We start from the raw sequence: 15,695 nt of genomic DNA, 5'->3' as shown, positions 1-15,695 counted from the left end.
ATGAAGTGTTTTAATAATATTAATGCACACTTTACCTAAAAACTGGAATTGAGAAAAAAATCAATATTATCTTATATGTGAATATGTAAATGACTCAGTGTACCTAATAAACAAACTCTCTCAATCCTTGTATAAAAAAGCAAAGGGGGGTGGTTGTTTAAAAAAAACTTATGTGTATAAATGAAATAAGATTGAGTCCGCAAGTACTGGCAAATATTGTTCAAATGCTTTTAGCAATATCAATCGTAACTCTGAGGTCCTCATGCCGACGTATAAAGGATGGATGTGATGCATAAAGCTGACGTGTTAGTACCAGAACTTTTATATATTGAACGTGAATAATTATTTATTTTGTGTGGTTTATTGAAACAACTTAGATTTATAATTGAAGATACAGGTGAATGAAGAAGCCATGTTACATAATTGATGTTTCGATTTTTTTTTTTTTTTTTAATATAGTGAACATTACAAATTATTAATTTAAGACGTTCACAACATGACGCTTAGAAACAAAGAAATAATATTAAAACAGTATTATATGAACAAAGAAATAGATCTGTATTAAGTCATTAAAAAATAGAAAAGTGTAAATACAAGTATAAATTAGATAGGTCCAAGGAAGTACACCGAATGAGCTAAGCAGATCCTATTTTAAGAATTTATAAATCAACGTCCACCTATACTCATCCTCACGTAGGTGGAATATATCAACATCCGAAGCGAATTGGTTGAACAGGGTTTTTGCTCCCCCCCCAATGGCTGCTCCATGGGAGAACAAACAACTCATGCTCCCGATTTCTAAGATAGTTATCAGGAACACACAAGACAATACTACCAAGAATGGCAGAGTTTTCTTTACACCATGCATGTAAGCATAACGATGTATTTAAGTGGTTACTTTATAATCATACAATTTTGAATGTTATAATTAATTTCTAAAAAACTGCAGTGACAGGCCGTTGCAATTTTAGAATATCTGATATATCCATATTATAGAACATGGTACATATTACCTCCAAGTTGGCAAATTAGCATTTTTATTGCCATATCTAGCATTTTTCGATAGGCATCTAGCTTGCAAAACATGCTATGTTTATGGCGTTTTTATTAGCGCTAATTGATGCCTTCAACTGCTTTAAATGTGGTGAAAATAAGCTAGATATTTAATTTATTTACTCCGATATAATGAAGGTAGATCGGTACTTGAGAAATAAAACAACATGATGAAACAATAGGAGCATTAGTGGCGTTATAGTTTTATAATGGTATCAGATATTATAATATAATTGTGATTTGGCATGTGGCATCAGATTGACGATTATCGTGGATTCCACTCTCTGGTATTACTATATATGTATATTGTAGGATTAATTTTAAAATGAGTTTCTGGAAAAATGTGGTGTGATTTTTTATTTTTTTTTTCAATACGAAAAAAAGGTTTTGAAATTTTATTTTAACAAAATCTAGACAAATGGCCAAAGAGATTAGACTTAAAGAGAGTCCAATCTCTTTGCAAATGGCTCTTTTTCGCACCCCGTGTGGCATGTTTTTGTCAAAGACAGTTGGTAAAACTGAACACCACTATGCAAAAAAACATATTTTGTTATAAATTATAACATATTAACTCTATCCACATTTCTTCAGTTAGTCCTTTTATTAATTTAATTTCCAATTATATAAAAATGATTCCTCTATGCCACAATGCTACTTATACCAACTTTTTATGAAAGCATCATTCTGGACAAGTCTACCGCCTGAACAAGCTCGTAAAATAAATAAATTAGTCATAGATTTCAGTTAACGTCTCCTAAGTTCCATTGACGTTAAACTGTATAGTTTTGTATCCAGTTGCTGCCTCCTTGTCGAACTACAGAGACGCATTCTTCAACATGTACTTTTTCACCCACACGCGATAAGTGTTTTTTGTACCTATTCATATCAAATTCTGTAATTTCTATTGTGTCTCAATAAATCAAGTCACCTTTAACTGTGTTTCTCCTGAAATCAACCCCCTTAAATTCCACACCCCTCATGTGAATCCCATCGTCTGGAACCAAAGACAGGTTTGTCTGTACCTAAGAGAATATGTTGTTATTATCGTTATTAATTATTATTTTAACTACCTATTTCATGTCTATTTTTTTAATGGTATTCCTACTTGCTATTTTCCACATATTATTACGATGAATTGGCCAATAACACGAATGCGAAAATACTGTTTTTTCTAAAATATAATATATATATTTATATGAGTCCGTTGGACCTGGTTCGGCTACGTGCTTCCATGATTTTGATGCCAGAAGAGAACTTCAACCCGGATTGCTTGTTCTTTAACCCAAACGGATCCCGGCGTCCTGAAAGACCGCTAAATACTATCTTAAAGAGTATATACGGCGGAGCTATGGGATGAAGGTTTCACCTGGGACGATTCAAGAAGACCGACAATCGACGGGGATTTTGGAGGCGCCTCGTGGTGTCTATATGCTCCAACCCCTTATCACTGCCAGCCAATTTTTACTAGGTGGACACTTATAGGCCAGCAATTTTCTGATTTTAAATGAATAAATTTAAAAAACATGAAATAGCAACGGAATGATAAATATTTGTGAAAACTTAGCAACACAACATGTTTATCAAGTTTATCGTGAATATTTTCACACTAAAATTATAAATATTGTTTAGAAAATATACACAGAACGTTTATTCAGAAGTTATGACGTTTACAAGGACCCGCGAATATATTCGTCCGTGGCCTGATGCGACATACATGCTTTGGCGAGTTAATTCGTCCGTGGCACGGATTAGGCCAAGGGGCGGATATGGCATATGTATAAAAAACTAATAATTAAAATTATCTGTATTTTCGATTATTGGTGGCTTGTTTTCGATTATTTACCTTGGGTAATAAGGGGTATACAATATACCTGAGTAAAAACGTGTATTTACAGCAGAAATATTCGTAATTTTTTAATAATTAAACAAGATTGTTAGATATAGTATCTAAATTCTCACATTAAAAAAGAACGATTTCTTACTAATTATAATATTGTTAATCTTTCAATTGCTTCTCGCCAGAATGAATCACTTTGTGTCTTTTCATGTTAGTAGAACGATTGCATGAGTAATCGCATTCAGCACATTTAAATGGTTTTTCACCGCTATGGGTCATCGTGTGTATTTTAAAAGCACTAGATTGTAGACAAGAAAATTTACAAATATCACAAACGAAAATCTTCTTACCAAAATGTGTCATAATGTGTAATTTCAGGCTAACACGGTGTACACATGAGAAATTACACTCATCGCACCTAAATGGCATTCTAGCAGAATGAGTCATCTTGTGTCTTTTCATATTACTAGATCTATTGCATGAGTAATTGCATTCACTACACACAAATTGTTTTTCACCAGAATGAATCATTTTGTGTGTTTTCATACCGCATGATTGTATACATGAAAAACTACACTTATCACATTTGTACTTTCTTTCTTCAGAATGAGTCATTTTGTGTAATTTCAGACTACCACGATGTATACACGAGTAATAACATTTATCACACTTAAATGGCTTGTCAGAAGAATGAGTCGCTTTGTGTCTTTTCATGTCAGTAGACCGCATCGATGAGTAATCACACTCCTCACATTTAAATCGTTTTTCACCAGAATGATTAATTTTATGTATTTTCAAATCATTGGATCTTTTACATGAGTAGTCACATTCATCACATTTAAATGGCATTTCACCAGAATGTGTCATTACATGTAGTTTTAAACTGCCACGGTGTAAACAGGAGAAACTACATTCATTACACTTAAATGGCTTTTCACCAGAATGAGCTGTTTTATGTAATTTCATGTGAGTAGATCTGTTGCATGAGTAATTACATTCATTGCATTTAAAACGTTTTTCGCCCAAATGAGTCATTTTGTGTGTTTTCATGTCATTAGTTCTTTTGCATGAAAACTTGCATTGGTCACACTTAAATGGCTTCTCGCCAGAATGAGTCATTGCGTGTAATCTCAGGCTACCACGATGTACACAGGAGTAATCACATTCTTCACATTTAAACCGCTTTACTTTAGATGTTGCCACTTCCTTCATTGCTTTATTGTGAATTTTTTTGTGAAACTTTAATAGTTCTAATGATGCAAATAAATGAAAACAAATACTGCAAACAAAATTGTTCTCGTAAAACTGTGTTTTTTTCAATTTTAAAACAGCTACCAAACCGGGAATAGAATCGTTATATTGGGTTGTGTCAGTAAAACAATGATCGAATTCCTCAAATCCTTTCTTAATATCTTTTTCATCAATCTGAATGTCATCATTATCCACTACTGACATACCCAAAGGTGTTCTGCCACTCCTTACGTTGGCAGTCACTGTACTTGCGGTAAATGACTGAAAAATAAACCAGAAATAATAATTATATATAAGTAATACATTATAATAATAGGGGTGGGTCACTACAAATTAGGGACTGCTCTCCTATGTCTTATATGTGTGGCACACATAGACGGCTGATCCAAGGGGTGGCCGCGGTTGCATTCGGCGGATTTTGTATATATAGATACATATTTGTAATCAACAATATTTCAGAAAAGTTGTTCATTTACTGCATACAATGTTGAACAAGATTCTTTGTTTAATTATTTGTAAAGCATTTTTTTTTAACTGACCGCGTGGCAAAAGTTGATGTTGTCAATCGAAAACGGTCAAAAGTTCAACATACCTCAACATGTCGCTAACGGAAATCTCAGCGGTAATTTAGCATATTACGACATCGCATTTTGTGGCTTAAGAACCACCATGATCGGTACGAGTGCAAATCTACCGAAATATTCCGGGTATCAGATGATAAGGCAAAGATTTCCATGATAGTGGCCGACCTCTGCTAGCCAACTTGATTATACCGACTTATTATCATTAATTCAAAATTGTTATTTAAGTTTATTTGATTTTGTGGAATGATGCCTACTATGTGATTATACCTTAGCAGATAACGTCAGCATGCACGATGAAATTTCTTGAAGAACAAAGCTGCGATGGAGTGCTTTCGGACGTTTGAATGTTATCTTCAAGAGTGAACTACCATTATGTCTTAAGCGTAGGGTGTTCAACCAATGTGTGCTACCCGTGCTCACGTATGGCTGCGAGACGTGGACCCTCAACACGAGAGATGTCCAAAGGCTAAGAGTCGCACAGCGAGGCATGGAGAGGTGTATGTTGGGCATCACGCGAAAGCACCGTAAGAGAAACGAATGGGTTAAGAAGCAGACACGAGTACGCGATGTAATAGACGTTGCCAAACAGCTGAAATAGAGATGGGCGGGGCACATTGCTCGCCGAAAGGATGGCCGCTGAACAAATCCCGTCATCAAGTGGTACCCAAGGGGCACGAAACGGCCACAGGGTCACCCTAAAAGCCGCTGGATTGACGAACTGGTAAAGTTCGGCGGAAATACTTGGCAGCGAATGTCACAGGACCGAGAGAGTTGGAAGAAGCTTGGGGAGGCCTTCATCCATCAGTGGATTGACCCTGGCTGATGATGATATGATGTCAGTCTAAATATAAATAAATGAATTCCTCAGTTTCAACATATTATGTATCGAATCAAATAATTCTCAAACGTATGAAGTAGAACTTAGGTGGGATATATTTTTATTCGTAAACAGGCAACGTTTCCCATAACAACATAATACAATATTAGTCTAAAAAGAGGGGCCAAAACTCATAACTTGAGGACTGTTTCGATATGTTGTATAGCTTAAAGTCTTCTATAATAGCCTTTTCTGTCAATGGAATATATAAATTAAATATTGAATAAACTTGATTGTACATTATTTACAATAAATAAATGTATATATTACCTGTCTATCTGATCTACATTCTGCAAAGGAGCAGCTGGGTTGAGGATCTGTGTAATTGACTGAGGTCCAGGAAATCTCGTCTTTGAGTTGAACTTGCTTAAATATAGTATCAGATTTTATATTGACCATTTCTGTCGAAGGAGTCTGAAAGAATTACGTAATATAAATGTAAGTAAGGGTTTTTTTAGCCTATTAGGAGTTTCTGTAGTATTGTTATGTGCCATTCAAATTGAGTAGGTAACTATAGTGAGCCAACATTCCAGAAGCTTCGACTTTGGCTGGAAACAATAAGATCATTGTCTTACATGTTCGATCATGTTTTCTTTTTGGCTTGTTTCATCATAGCAAGCAAGTCCTGATATCTAAAAATTGCGCAATCATTGGTTCATACAAAAATATCTATACTTTTCACATACACTCTCCAGTTGGACATCTAATCAGAAACATATATCATAATAATATTCAAACTATAAATTAGTATACGAGTAAAAGTGTTATATGATTATATGTTATAAAGTGGAAAATAAAGGACAACATTAATTTTAATTAATAATATCTCTTAATAACTCCAACCTATAACAGTATTAATGTGAGTTTAAAGTAAAGGGGTTTTCAAGGCTATCAGGAGTTTCTGTTTCCTCGTTCGCTTGCCATGTTTTTTTATAAGTGGGCGTATACCCTTCAATGTTGTGCTTAGTATTACTGGGGCAACTTTCCATTACCTGGCTGGCATGCACCATCGGTAAAGTGGCAATTAGAATTACAACATTGAAGATGCATTTTTGTCGTTTCGGCGCCATGGCTGTCCAAAACTAAACAATAATTATGACTTCACGCCCTTTTTGAAAGCTGATATTTTTTCCTCGTATCTAATTCACTAGAAATATCGTAACGGATCGATGATGGGGGTAGGTTGATTCCAATGAATAGAAGGATTCTGCGTGATTAAAGTAATACCCAATATATTTCCCTTAACAATAAATGATACAATTTTAATGCAGACACGTACTGATATTTAAGTGATTTTGACAGTTAATAATTATGGAGATGCGTCGTGAGAAAATTACTGAATGATTAGACTTGTGTTTTAAGGTCTCTCGCTTCCTGAGTTTTTATACTGATTTAAGACAAAAGAAATGCTATGTTAGCTTGAGGCGAACGACCTGAAGATGCATGCCATTGTTTACTGCATGACCGATGTAGAGTTGATGCCCTGGTAAACAATTCATGGAAAACGACTCTTTTTGCATTACGAAATCGCGTTATAAAATAATTTATAATAAGTACATTTTATTATACAAAGTTGCAAAAAGTGCATTCTTCCACGATCGGACAAGTAATTTTCTTGCGAAAACAATTATTCGATATTATCCGAATTCCGAATTATTAAACACAGTTGATTTAGCAGGAAAAATGTTGTGTGTTATTATGAAATCATCGCCGAGGCGATCTGCTTACTGGGTTTACTGACCGCAGAGCGTGCCGTTGACAATGATTTGTAACTGATATTAAAAGACATACCTAACAACTAGCTTTCTTACAAAGTAGCATAGGTTGTAAGGTACTTAAACAAACTATGATGATGAACTTAAATGTACACTATGATTGAAGATCCATGAAGTTCCCACAGAATGATGGACTGACTAATCTCGGCATAAGTGCATGAAGCGAAAAGGCAATGAAAGAAACACGTATAGATAAATGAGATACTACTCTCAGTAGGTACATTATTGGTTTGCTCCGTGGGATAAAGATACAAGTGCAAATTAGTAACCCTACCTGACTGACTGGACTCCATTCAGAATACGAGCAACCAGGTTGAGGATCAACTTGGCTGAATGGTTGAATTATGTCTTCAATAACCTCTTCTTTTATGGGAACTGTATGAGAATCGGTCTCCGATTTAATATGAGTGAGGACCGGAGCAGAGTTCTGAAACAATAATGCACTACCTATATTATTATTACGAAATATGTCTTTAAAAAAATGTAAATGTTCCAATTCGGTCAAAACTCCAAGGAACGACTCAAAAGTGACTATTGCATGCCGCTAAAAATGGGCAAATGCAATGGTACCCATTGGCACTAAATGCTCAAAGGGAAGCCCTAAAATCCGCTGGATAGACCTCATAAAGTTCCGTGGATGTACGTACGGATATTATTACGGATATAAATATTTGTAGGGGAGACTTTCATCCAGCAGTGAAAGGACCCCGGCTGATGAAATAACCTATTTAACAAATATAATATAACTCGATATTTTTGTAAAATCCTTCATGGTAACCGCGTAATATTAAATAGGTAGGTAACGTTGATATTAACTTCAACAATACAAGTGAATTTTTGTTGTACAATTTAAAATAAATAATAAGTGTTTTGAAAAACTAACCTCAAAAGCGCTACCGCTATCGTAGGCGTTCTCTTGCTTTATAATATCACTAAGGGGTTCCGGGCTATTTGGATGATTAACCGGTACCTCGAACCAGCGCTGTCCTCCTTCACCATGTTCAAAGTCTTCTGGTTCACGTTTGGCATCCATTTCGCTTATTTAAGCCTAAAATGTATTAGGCTTGACAGATAGGTATGCAGGTAACTAATAATAAAATTGTAACAGCTGTGACAGTTGGCATCTACGATTATAAGAACAGTATTGCCACTATCATAAAAATTCTAAAACTAAAAAATTCCATAGATCATCAGAATCGTGTGTCATGATTCGTATTCAATGTTTTCCAATGTGTCCCAGGAATAGAAATCTAAGCCCATTTGTATCATCAGAACATAATAATTTATCATTATCTGAGGTTCTTAAAGTTAGGTAAACGTAGGTTTGTAAATCTTCTAATAGAACATGTTCAAAAAAAAATAATAATATTATTGTGATACCTACCTAATTACCACTTTCATAACAATTTTAATCTATATATTTATTTTGCAGCGCTCGAAATAGAAAAATTTACGAACCGGAGCGCTCGACAGTTTTTTGAAGATTTTTACATAGTAAAGTTATCAAAGTTTGTGTTTTTTTTATTATCATAAAATAAGTGTGTTAGATTTTCTATTATCTGGCCTATCCAGCTCAGACGGTCAAATTATTTATTCCACGAGACGGAGCGATAATTTTACCGATTTCACGAACAGGAACGGCGCTCCGGTGCGTTCCGGTCCATTTCGAGCCCTGTTATTTTGTAAATACATAAAAAATCTTTTAATAATTATTAATTGACCAACACACAATCTACCTACTAAGAATTAAACATTACATCAAAACCTTACTCTCAGCCACCGCTGGTTTTAGATACCTAATAGGTAAGTTTAGTGTTATTCATATATTATAAGCTGGCATTAGAAACTATTCATATCTATTGCCTGCTTCACAACCGCCCTCAAGCCTTCTCTACACCGAACCCTCTTTCTCCAGTCAGTCATACTTGGCCTAAGGCTCGTATCTAGGAATTGGTTAATGGGGCTATCGCCCAAGGCGCTGAGATGCTGCAGGAGCTTAGGGGGCGCCAATATTATTAGAATACTGTCACTAAATAATTGTATCTTTGTGATTTATCTTATAAAAGAAAAATTTTCCAATTCGAAATGGCCAAATGGTTGCCGTAATTGTTTCTACACTAGGTACTACTGTTGTTCAAGGGCAGAATGCATGGATGTATTATTCTATGGATAGCTGATAATAAATACCCATCTAAGATCTTGTGACGCTTGGGTCTGAATACAAATCTAACGTTTCTTCAGCGAATTCTCCATTGTATATTTTAAATAAAAATGTTAGTATACATTAATAGGTACGTGACCGGTTGTGGTTGGTAGGGTTGTGAATGCGTAAAGACTACCCCTTGCCCTGGGCGCCACAAGACCTCCCTATGGCTCTGCTTAGCCTCTCTGCGACCCTCTTGACGTTATCCGCCCGGGGGCGAGTGCCTTCATCAACATGGTTCATTATGGTGATCATGGTCAGTGACGTCCCGTGGGGGTAGGCAGATTGAACGTCGCTGGGGGCAGCAGGTTCTCGAAGGGCGGCAAATCGAGAAGAATCATTAGGTATGTAAAGAAATAGGTACCTAAACTTAGTAATCACGAAAATATCTCTCCATTAAAAATTCAGCTCACTGGTTAGAAACAAAATGTACCTATTAATTTACATAGAATGTTTAACATGATTGTATTTGTTTTGTCGGGTTTGCGATGTCTAGTTTATTTCCGTTGTCCTTGGACGTCACATCCTTGACGTGCAGATTTGTGAATTATATTTGAATTATAGGTATGTACATAGTTAGTTAATTAATTTATCCAAATATTTTTGCCAGTCACTCGCGAGTTTTGAAAGTTGTCAGGTGTATATTTAAATGTACCCATCTGAAAACCAAGGACCCGCAATATTGTTTATTGAAGTAGAGATGGTATTTAAATTAGATTTAGTGGTATATATGTCATAGAAAGATGATAAAAAACTGCATAAAAAATGGGTTGGCATTTTGGCGCTGCCTAGGGGCGGCATTTTGTCTAGGGACGTCACTGATCATGGTGATTATGGTAATTATTATTGTGAGCTCTAGATCAATAGCATCTAACAACCTAACCTGTTCATCTGCATCTCCACACCATCAAGACATTTTGCTATATTGGGCCTAAATAATTTGCTCTCAGACCTCAACATTCGTACGGATGAATTTTGTTTTGAATACTTGTATAGCCTTCGCTTGTTTCTCCGTTAAGTTAGATTAGATTTTAACGTTGTATAGCTGCTTACTGTTATGCAATAAATAAAATTGAAAGAAGTCCTTTTCTGAAATCCATTTTGCAGGTTATTCAAACGACAAAAGACCCATATTAAAGTACCTATTTCGTTTCAAACAAATAATAACATAGAAGAATAAAATTTGCACTCTAAAAGTGTTGTCAAGAATTAAAAAGAGAAGACATGGCGATAAACATAATAGAAAGCTTATTAAAAATAAAACATAAAGAACCTTTTTGTAATTTTCTTGTACCAATCTATTATTCTTTCTAAATACTTAGGTACCTACAACTTTTTCCAACCAATAAAATAATTAATGTTGGTCTTATACCTAGTGCCACAAACTTCAGTGGCTATTTTTCAAAACTGGACATGTCCACTATTCACTCCTCAGAGATACATGAACTTTTCAAATTTAATATTAACACAGAGTGAAAACACGCACGCAACAAAAACTAAACTGTCAGATTGTATGACAACATAGGTACTTGGTTACGTGACTTGTGTCATATAAAATTTTGACATGGGGGTTAAGGAAGGATGGGATCAGGAACGGGATATAGGATAGGGATAGGTTTGGGGATATAGGGAAAGGGATAAGCATGAGACTCGGGGAAATAGGATGCAGGGTCGTGGATGGTTTGACTTATTACCTCTAAGACCTCAGTTACCTGTCCGGTTACTTCGCTCATTCGTTGGATGTTCCTGTATAATAATAAATTACATAATGATGGAATAAATATAAGTATCTCGGATTGAGCGCCACTCTATGATGATGCATAGAGACAATAGTGAAGGATAATTAAATGAAAAGCAAGTAGAGAAATTTCAACAATTGTATATTATAAATAAGATAACTTGCGGGCTACAGTGTATAAAAATGTATAATTACTTAAGTGAATCACGAGCACCTAATGCGATACAATATTTAAATAAATTAGAACAAAAACCCAAAAGCTAATTCGGTCGGTGGACCGTAACATAAAATAACAATAAATACCGATCACACAAAAGGCTCTCCAGCCTTTTCGCTGCCCTCGATTCCTTCCAGGACGGAATCGAGGAGTGCGTCTTCAAACGTGTGGGGACCGTGGAGTTCCTCCGATCTCCTGGCGTGGGGGGACGTCCTTCGGATGACCATCGTCCACGTCTCCAAAACGTCAGGAAATCGAAAGCCCTGTGCCCAGGGTCCGAGGCTCGGAACTGGCCAAGACGTCTGCTTCCTTCGAACGATCAAGACTGAGAGATCGACTCTCGCTTCGCCTACGTGTCAAAAGCCCGCTAGCTCCCATAGCGCCGGAAATAGTGTCACGAACTCCGTACAAACTATCCCGTGCGCAGGCGCGATCCGGTCGTACTTATGCGTAGTGTTGCCCTCGTAAAGACTTCCTTGACTTAGTGTGTTATGTTATAAAATAACATGACATTACCTCCAACCTCGGTAAGAGAAGGACAAGCCATAGCGAGGACTTCGACTGTCAACTTCTCGGGGGGGGTCTTCTGATAGCATCAATCCTCCCAGGGGTTGGGCATCATGGACGGCATGCTTAGAGATAGCGCGGCTACAGGCGAAGCGAAGGAGACATATAGATGATATTTCCACTCTGTTATTTGGTGACAGAGGGAGAGGCTTATGAAGAATCCAAAACACGAAGAAGATTATTTGCTGAAGAGTGAAGAGCTGGGAGAGGTCTCGTAGATTTACCCTACCTAACCGGTCCACCAATAATTTATAAATTTTGAAAAAGATCTGATAAATAATATAAAAACACCTAAGCTCGTGTATATAGAAATATATAAAATATTATAATTTATCACAGATAATTCACATCATAACAAATAGTGAGGATTCAACCCAGCAGTGTAAAACTGCAATATTTAGAATGTATAAAAATTGATTTAGATAAAGCTTCCAAAAAGATATGAAGAGTTGTATAATAATTATTAGTTTGAAAAGATTTGATATCAGTATAAAAAATTGAAATAATAGCCAAAAAATTTACATAAATGCACCTCAGATAATAATATATAAAATGGTATAATAAATTAATATATTGCATATAAAGGAATTAATATTTTAGTTCAAGAAATTTAATTCAATTCATTAATTGATAAAATTGCAGAGATAGTATAATATAATAAAGTAATTAATAGAAATTAAAACTGCTTCCATGATTTGAGTAATAATATAAGCATTGAGTAATTAAGTTGAAAATAATAATAGATCAGTGAATGATTTAATAAATTGATTTCAAATGATATTAAGTTATTGAAAAAAAGATGAACCTTTAATAGTTGGCAAAAGTTATAAAGTGCACAAAGCAAAAAATATAAATTCTCAATCGTATATGCCGAGGTTTTTGGCAAGTATACATAATAAAAAATAATAAATACAATAAATTCACCAACTTGGTTCGAACAAATAACATACTAATTAATAAACAATGAGTGCCAGTTTGCTTTTGCGTGAGGGCGTATCTGTCGGAAAGTAATAAATACTGTGCGTCAAGCACCGTCCGAATATTTAAAAAGAACATTACTAAAATATACTACTTTCAGATGTCTAATCTGAATAAAAATAACAGTGTGGCTAACAACCAACAGCTGTGATGTGGATTCTCTGTTAAGCCTGTAGGAAACAAATGACGTGTGATGGTATTCCAAGCCATGATCCGGATCCCAAGCAGCGCTCCCACAAATAAAATGGCGCGAACAAGGAGAAAAACTAAGCTAGAAAAGAATTCCTAGTGCAAAATGTATAATTAAAATTAATCATCGATTTTAGTATACTACGTTAAAGTCTACAATGGTGTAGCAAAACATCGTCCGTTCCAGAATATACGGCTCCACTTCAAACTACTCTACTATATTGCATGATGTACAATAGGTCACACTTAAAACTATTTAGAAATACACCGCCGCAGATTCTGGACTAACTCAATCCCGCCAAACCCGAGACGCCATCTCGAGACAACTCCCTCCTTGCTGTTAGAGCTCCATCAAGAAGAGAACTGATCCGGATGAGCTAGAAAACGAAGTTAAGGAAGCACCACACGAAAACCAGGCAACGACGAGGAAACCATGAACACATCGGAAGCTAAATGTAATTAAAGAACAACATGGTTCGCAACTGGTCCGACATTCAAGTTGGGGCTGCAAAAAATAAAAAATGAAAGGCTAAAGAGATCGTATAATAACGTCCACTTTCTTCCCTCAAGGAATTTTGATAAGTAGGTTGATTTCCTTCATACAGTCCAGGCCGCTGCACAACATCATCAGTGTTGACAGACGATCGCTTCTATTATTTGCATCACGCCTGCCAACTCACCACCATAAACATCAGAGTGCGGTGGAATCCACACAATCAGCGGCAGATTCCAACGCCAAAAAGAGAGGGGACTAACGGGACCGTCTTCAGCACCGATAGTTCAACCCAAATACCAAGAGGGTTGACTGCTAGAGAAAAAAAATCAGACGCGTCCGAGGAACATCTTCGGCACCCCGGAACACTAAAACACACCGGACAGTAGTGAGACACCTTCAGTTCCCACGACTTCCAAGGAGCTAGCAGCCAACAAATAATAATAAAATCTCCCCGCAACCTGTACCGACAAAGATACATTGAACAGAACAAGTATAACCAATCACTACAATCAATAAAAAAAATATATTATAAAAATAGCAAACAAAACCGTCACGCAAAAACAAGTACATAGGCAACTGGTATAAATAAAGATCACACGATCACCAGCGCGATGTACTTAATTAGACAATTGTAGGTAATTTTAAATATAGATATTATATCACTAGGTAACCAAACTGACAGGCCCTTCCAAACGCTAAGACAGCGGTTGCGTCTTCCGGGAACACCATAACTCTCATCCTGGCACTATGGTAGTATTTTAGAACTATGCTTGTTTACCAAAAGTAGGTCCAGATGCTGAATGTGTGGTATGAATTGAGTAGGCCTCCTTCCCGAAAGGTCTGCAACCACCACCTTTGCGATGGACGTTCACCGGAACAAGGGTGTATTGCCATATGCAGGAAAGAAGTCAGTAACTGAAATAGTTTACCATAGGTGAGTAAAAATTCACAAAGAAATTGAAATAAAGAAATATAGAATTTTATAATAGAAAATATTACTCAATGACATAATATATGTATAAAATTTGCGATAATTAATTCGATAAAAAGAAAATCAATCCAAAAAAGAAGCTTGTAAAAGAGCAAAAATAATAATTATAATTTATAAATAACTGAGGTGTGTAATAGACAAAAGACAAAACAGTACAAAATTCCTTCACGACAAAATTGAATATTAATAAATAGGCATTATTAAAATGCGGCCCTGACAAAATTCAAAATAATTTGTTGAGTGTCATTAGCACGGAAACACACCTTTCCATAATAATAAAAGAAAAAATATTTGACAGAGTGTGTGTCATAATGAATGAAGGTTTGACAACTCCTAAAAGTTTCAAACATAGTTGATAATAAATTAAAATATCAGCATTTTTAAAGAAAAATTTGCCCATTGAAATAAGCATGGTGAACAAGCAAAAAAAATAATCAATTATTAAATTCAAGTTAAATTGAAAGAAAAAATAATTTAGTTAGTTCAAATGTAAATGTAATTAAATATCCATTCAAGATTGTATTTGAAAGAAAAATATTTTAATACTCAAAGAAAAATTTAATTATATCATTTAACAACTATACATGAATGGAAATATTTTACCAAATTCAAAATTAACATGTATGCAACACGTATATAGAAAATTCTTAAATAATAATTTTTTTTTTATTTATCCAAAAAAAATTGCAAAATCAAAAAGAATGTAATTAATAATTTAAGTGAAAGTAAATTGAATGTTTATGAATAATAAATAGCTGATTGCTAGGATTTGAAAAGAGAAAAAAAGAATTTAAAGATATTAATTAATGTTAGCTTATATGCTTTTTAAAAAATTAGGAGAGGACGGAAAGTTGCATATAGTTGAGTGAAAGCATCTAGAATGAAATCAAAAAGCTTTAAAAAAAATATGTCTTTAAATTAGAAAGGATTGACAGGAGA

At 35.2% G+C, this 15,695-nt stretch overlaps 1 long non-coding RNA gene across 1 annotated transcript; it reads right to left on the bottom strand.

Moving 5' to 3' along the window:
* Positions 1–2,922: 2,922 nt before the first annotated feature.
* On the bottom strand, positions 2,923–8,529 carry LOC147076397 (uncharacterized). Its single transcript, XR_015069609.1, has 4 exons — positions 8,261–8,529; positions 7,652–7,804; positions 5,873–6,016; positions 2,923–4,402 (listed from the first exon to the last, which is right to left on the bottom strand). It is a non-coding gene; the product is annotated as an uncharacterized LOC147076397 (long non-coding RNA).
* Positions 8,530–15,695: the final 7,166 nt, after the last annotated feature.

This window comes from Rhyacophila brunnea, unplaced genomic scaffold, assembly GCF_057557595.1.
Source record: "Rhyacophila brunnea isolate RB1 unplaced genomic scaffold, BYU_Rbru_1.0 scaffold_13, whole genome shotgun sequence".
Taxonomy (NCBI): domain Eukaryota; kingdom Metazoa; phylum Arthropoda; class Insecta; order Trichoptera; family Rhyacophilidae; genus Rhyacophila; species Rhyacophila brunnea.
The sequence above is the reverse complement of the archived record's forward strand: the minus strand, read 5'-3'. Positions and strand labels throughout refer to the sequence as shown.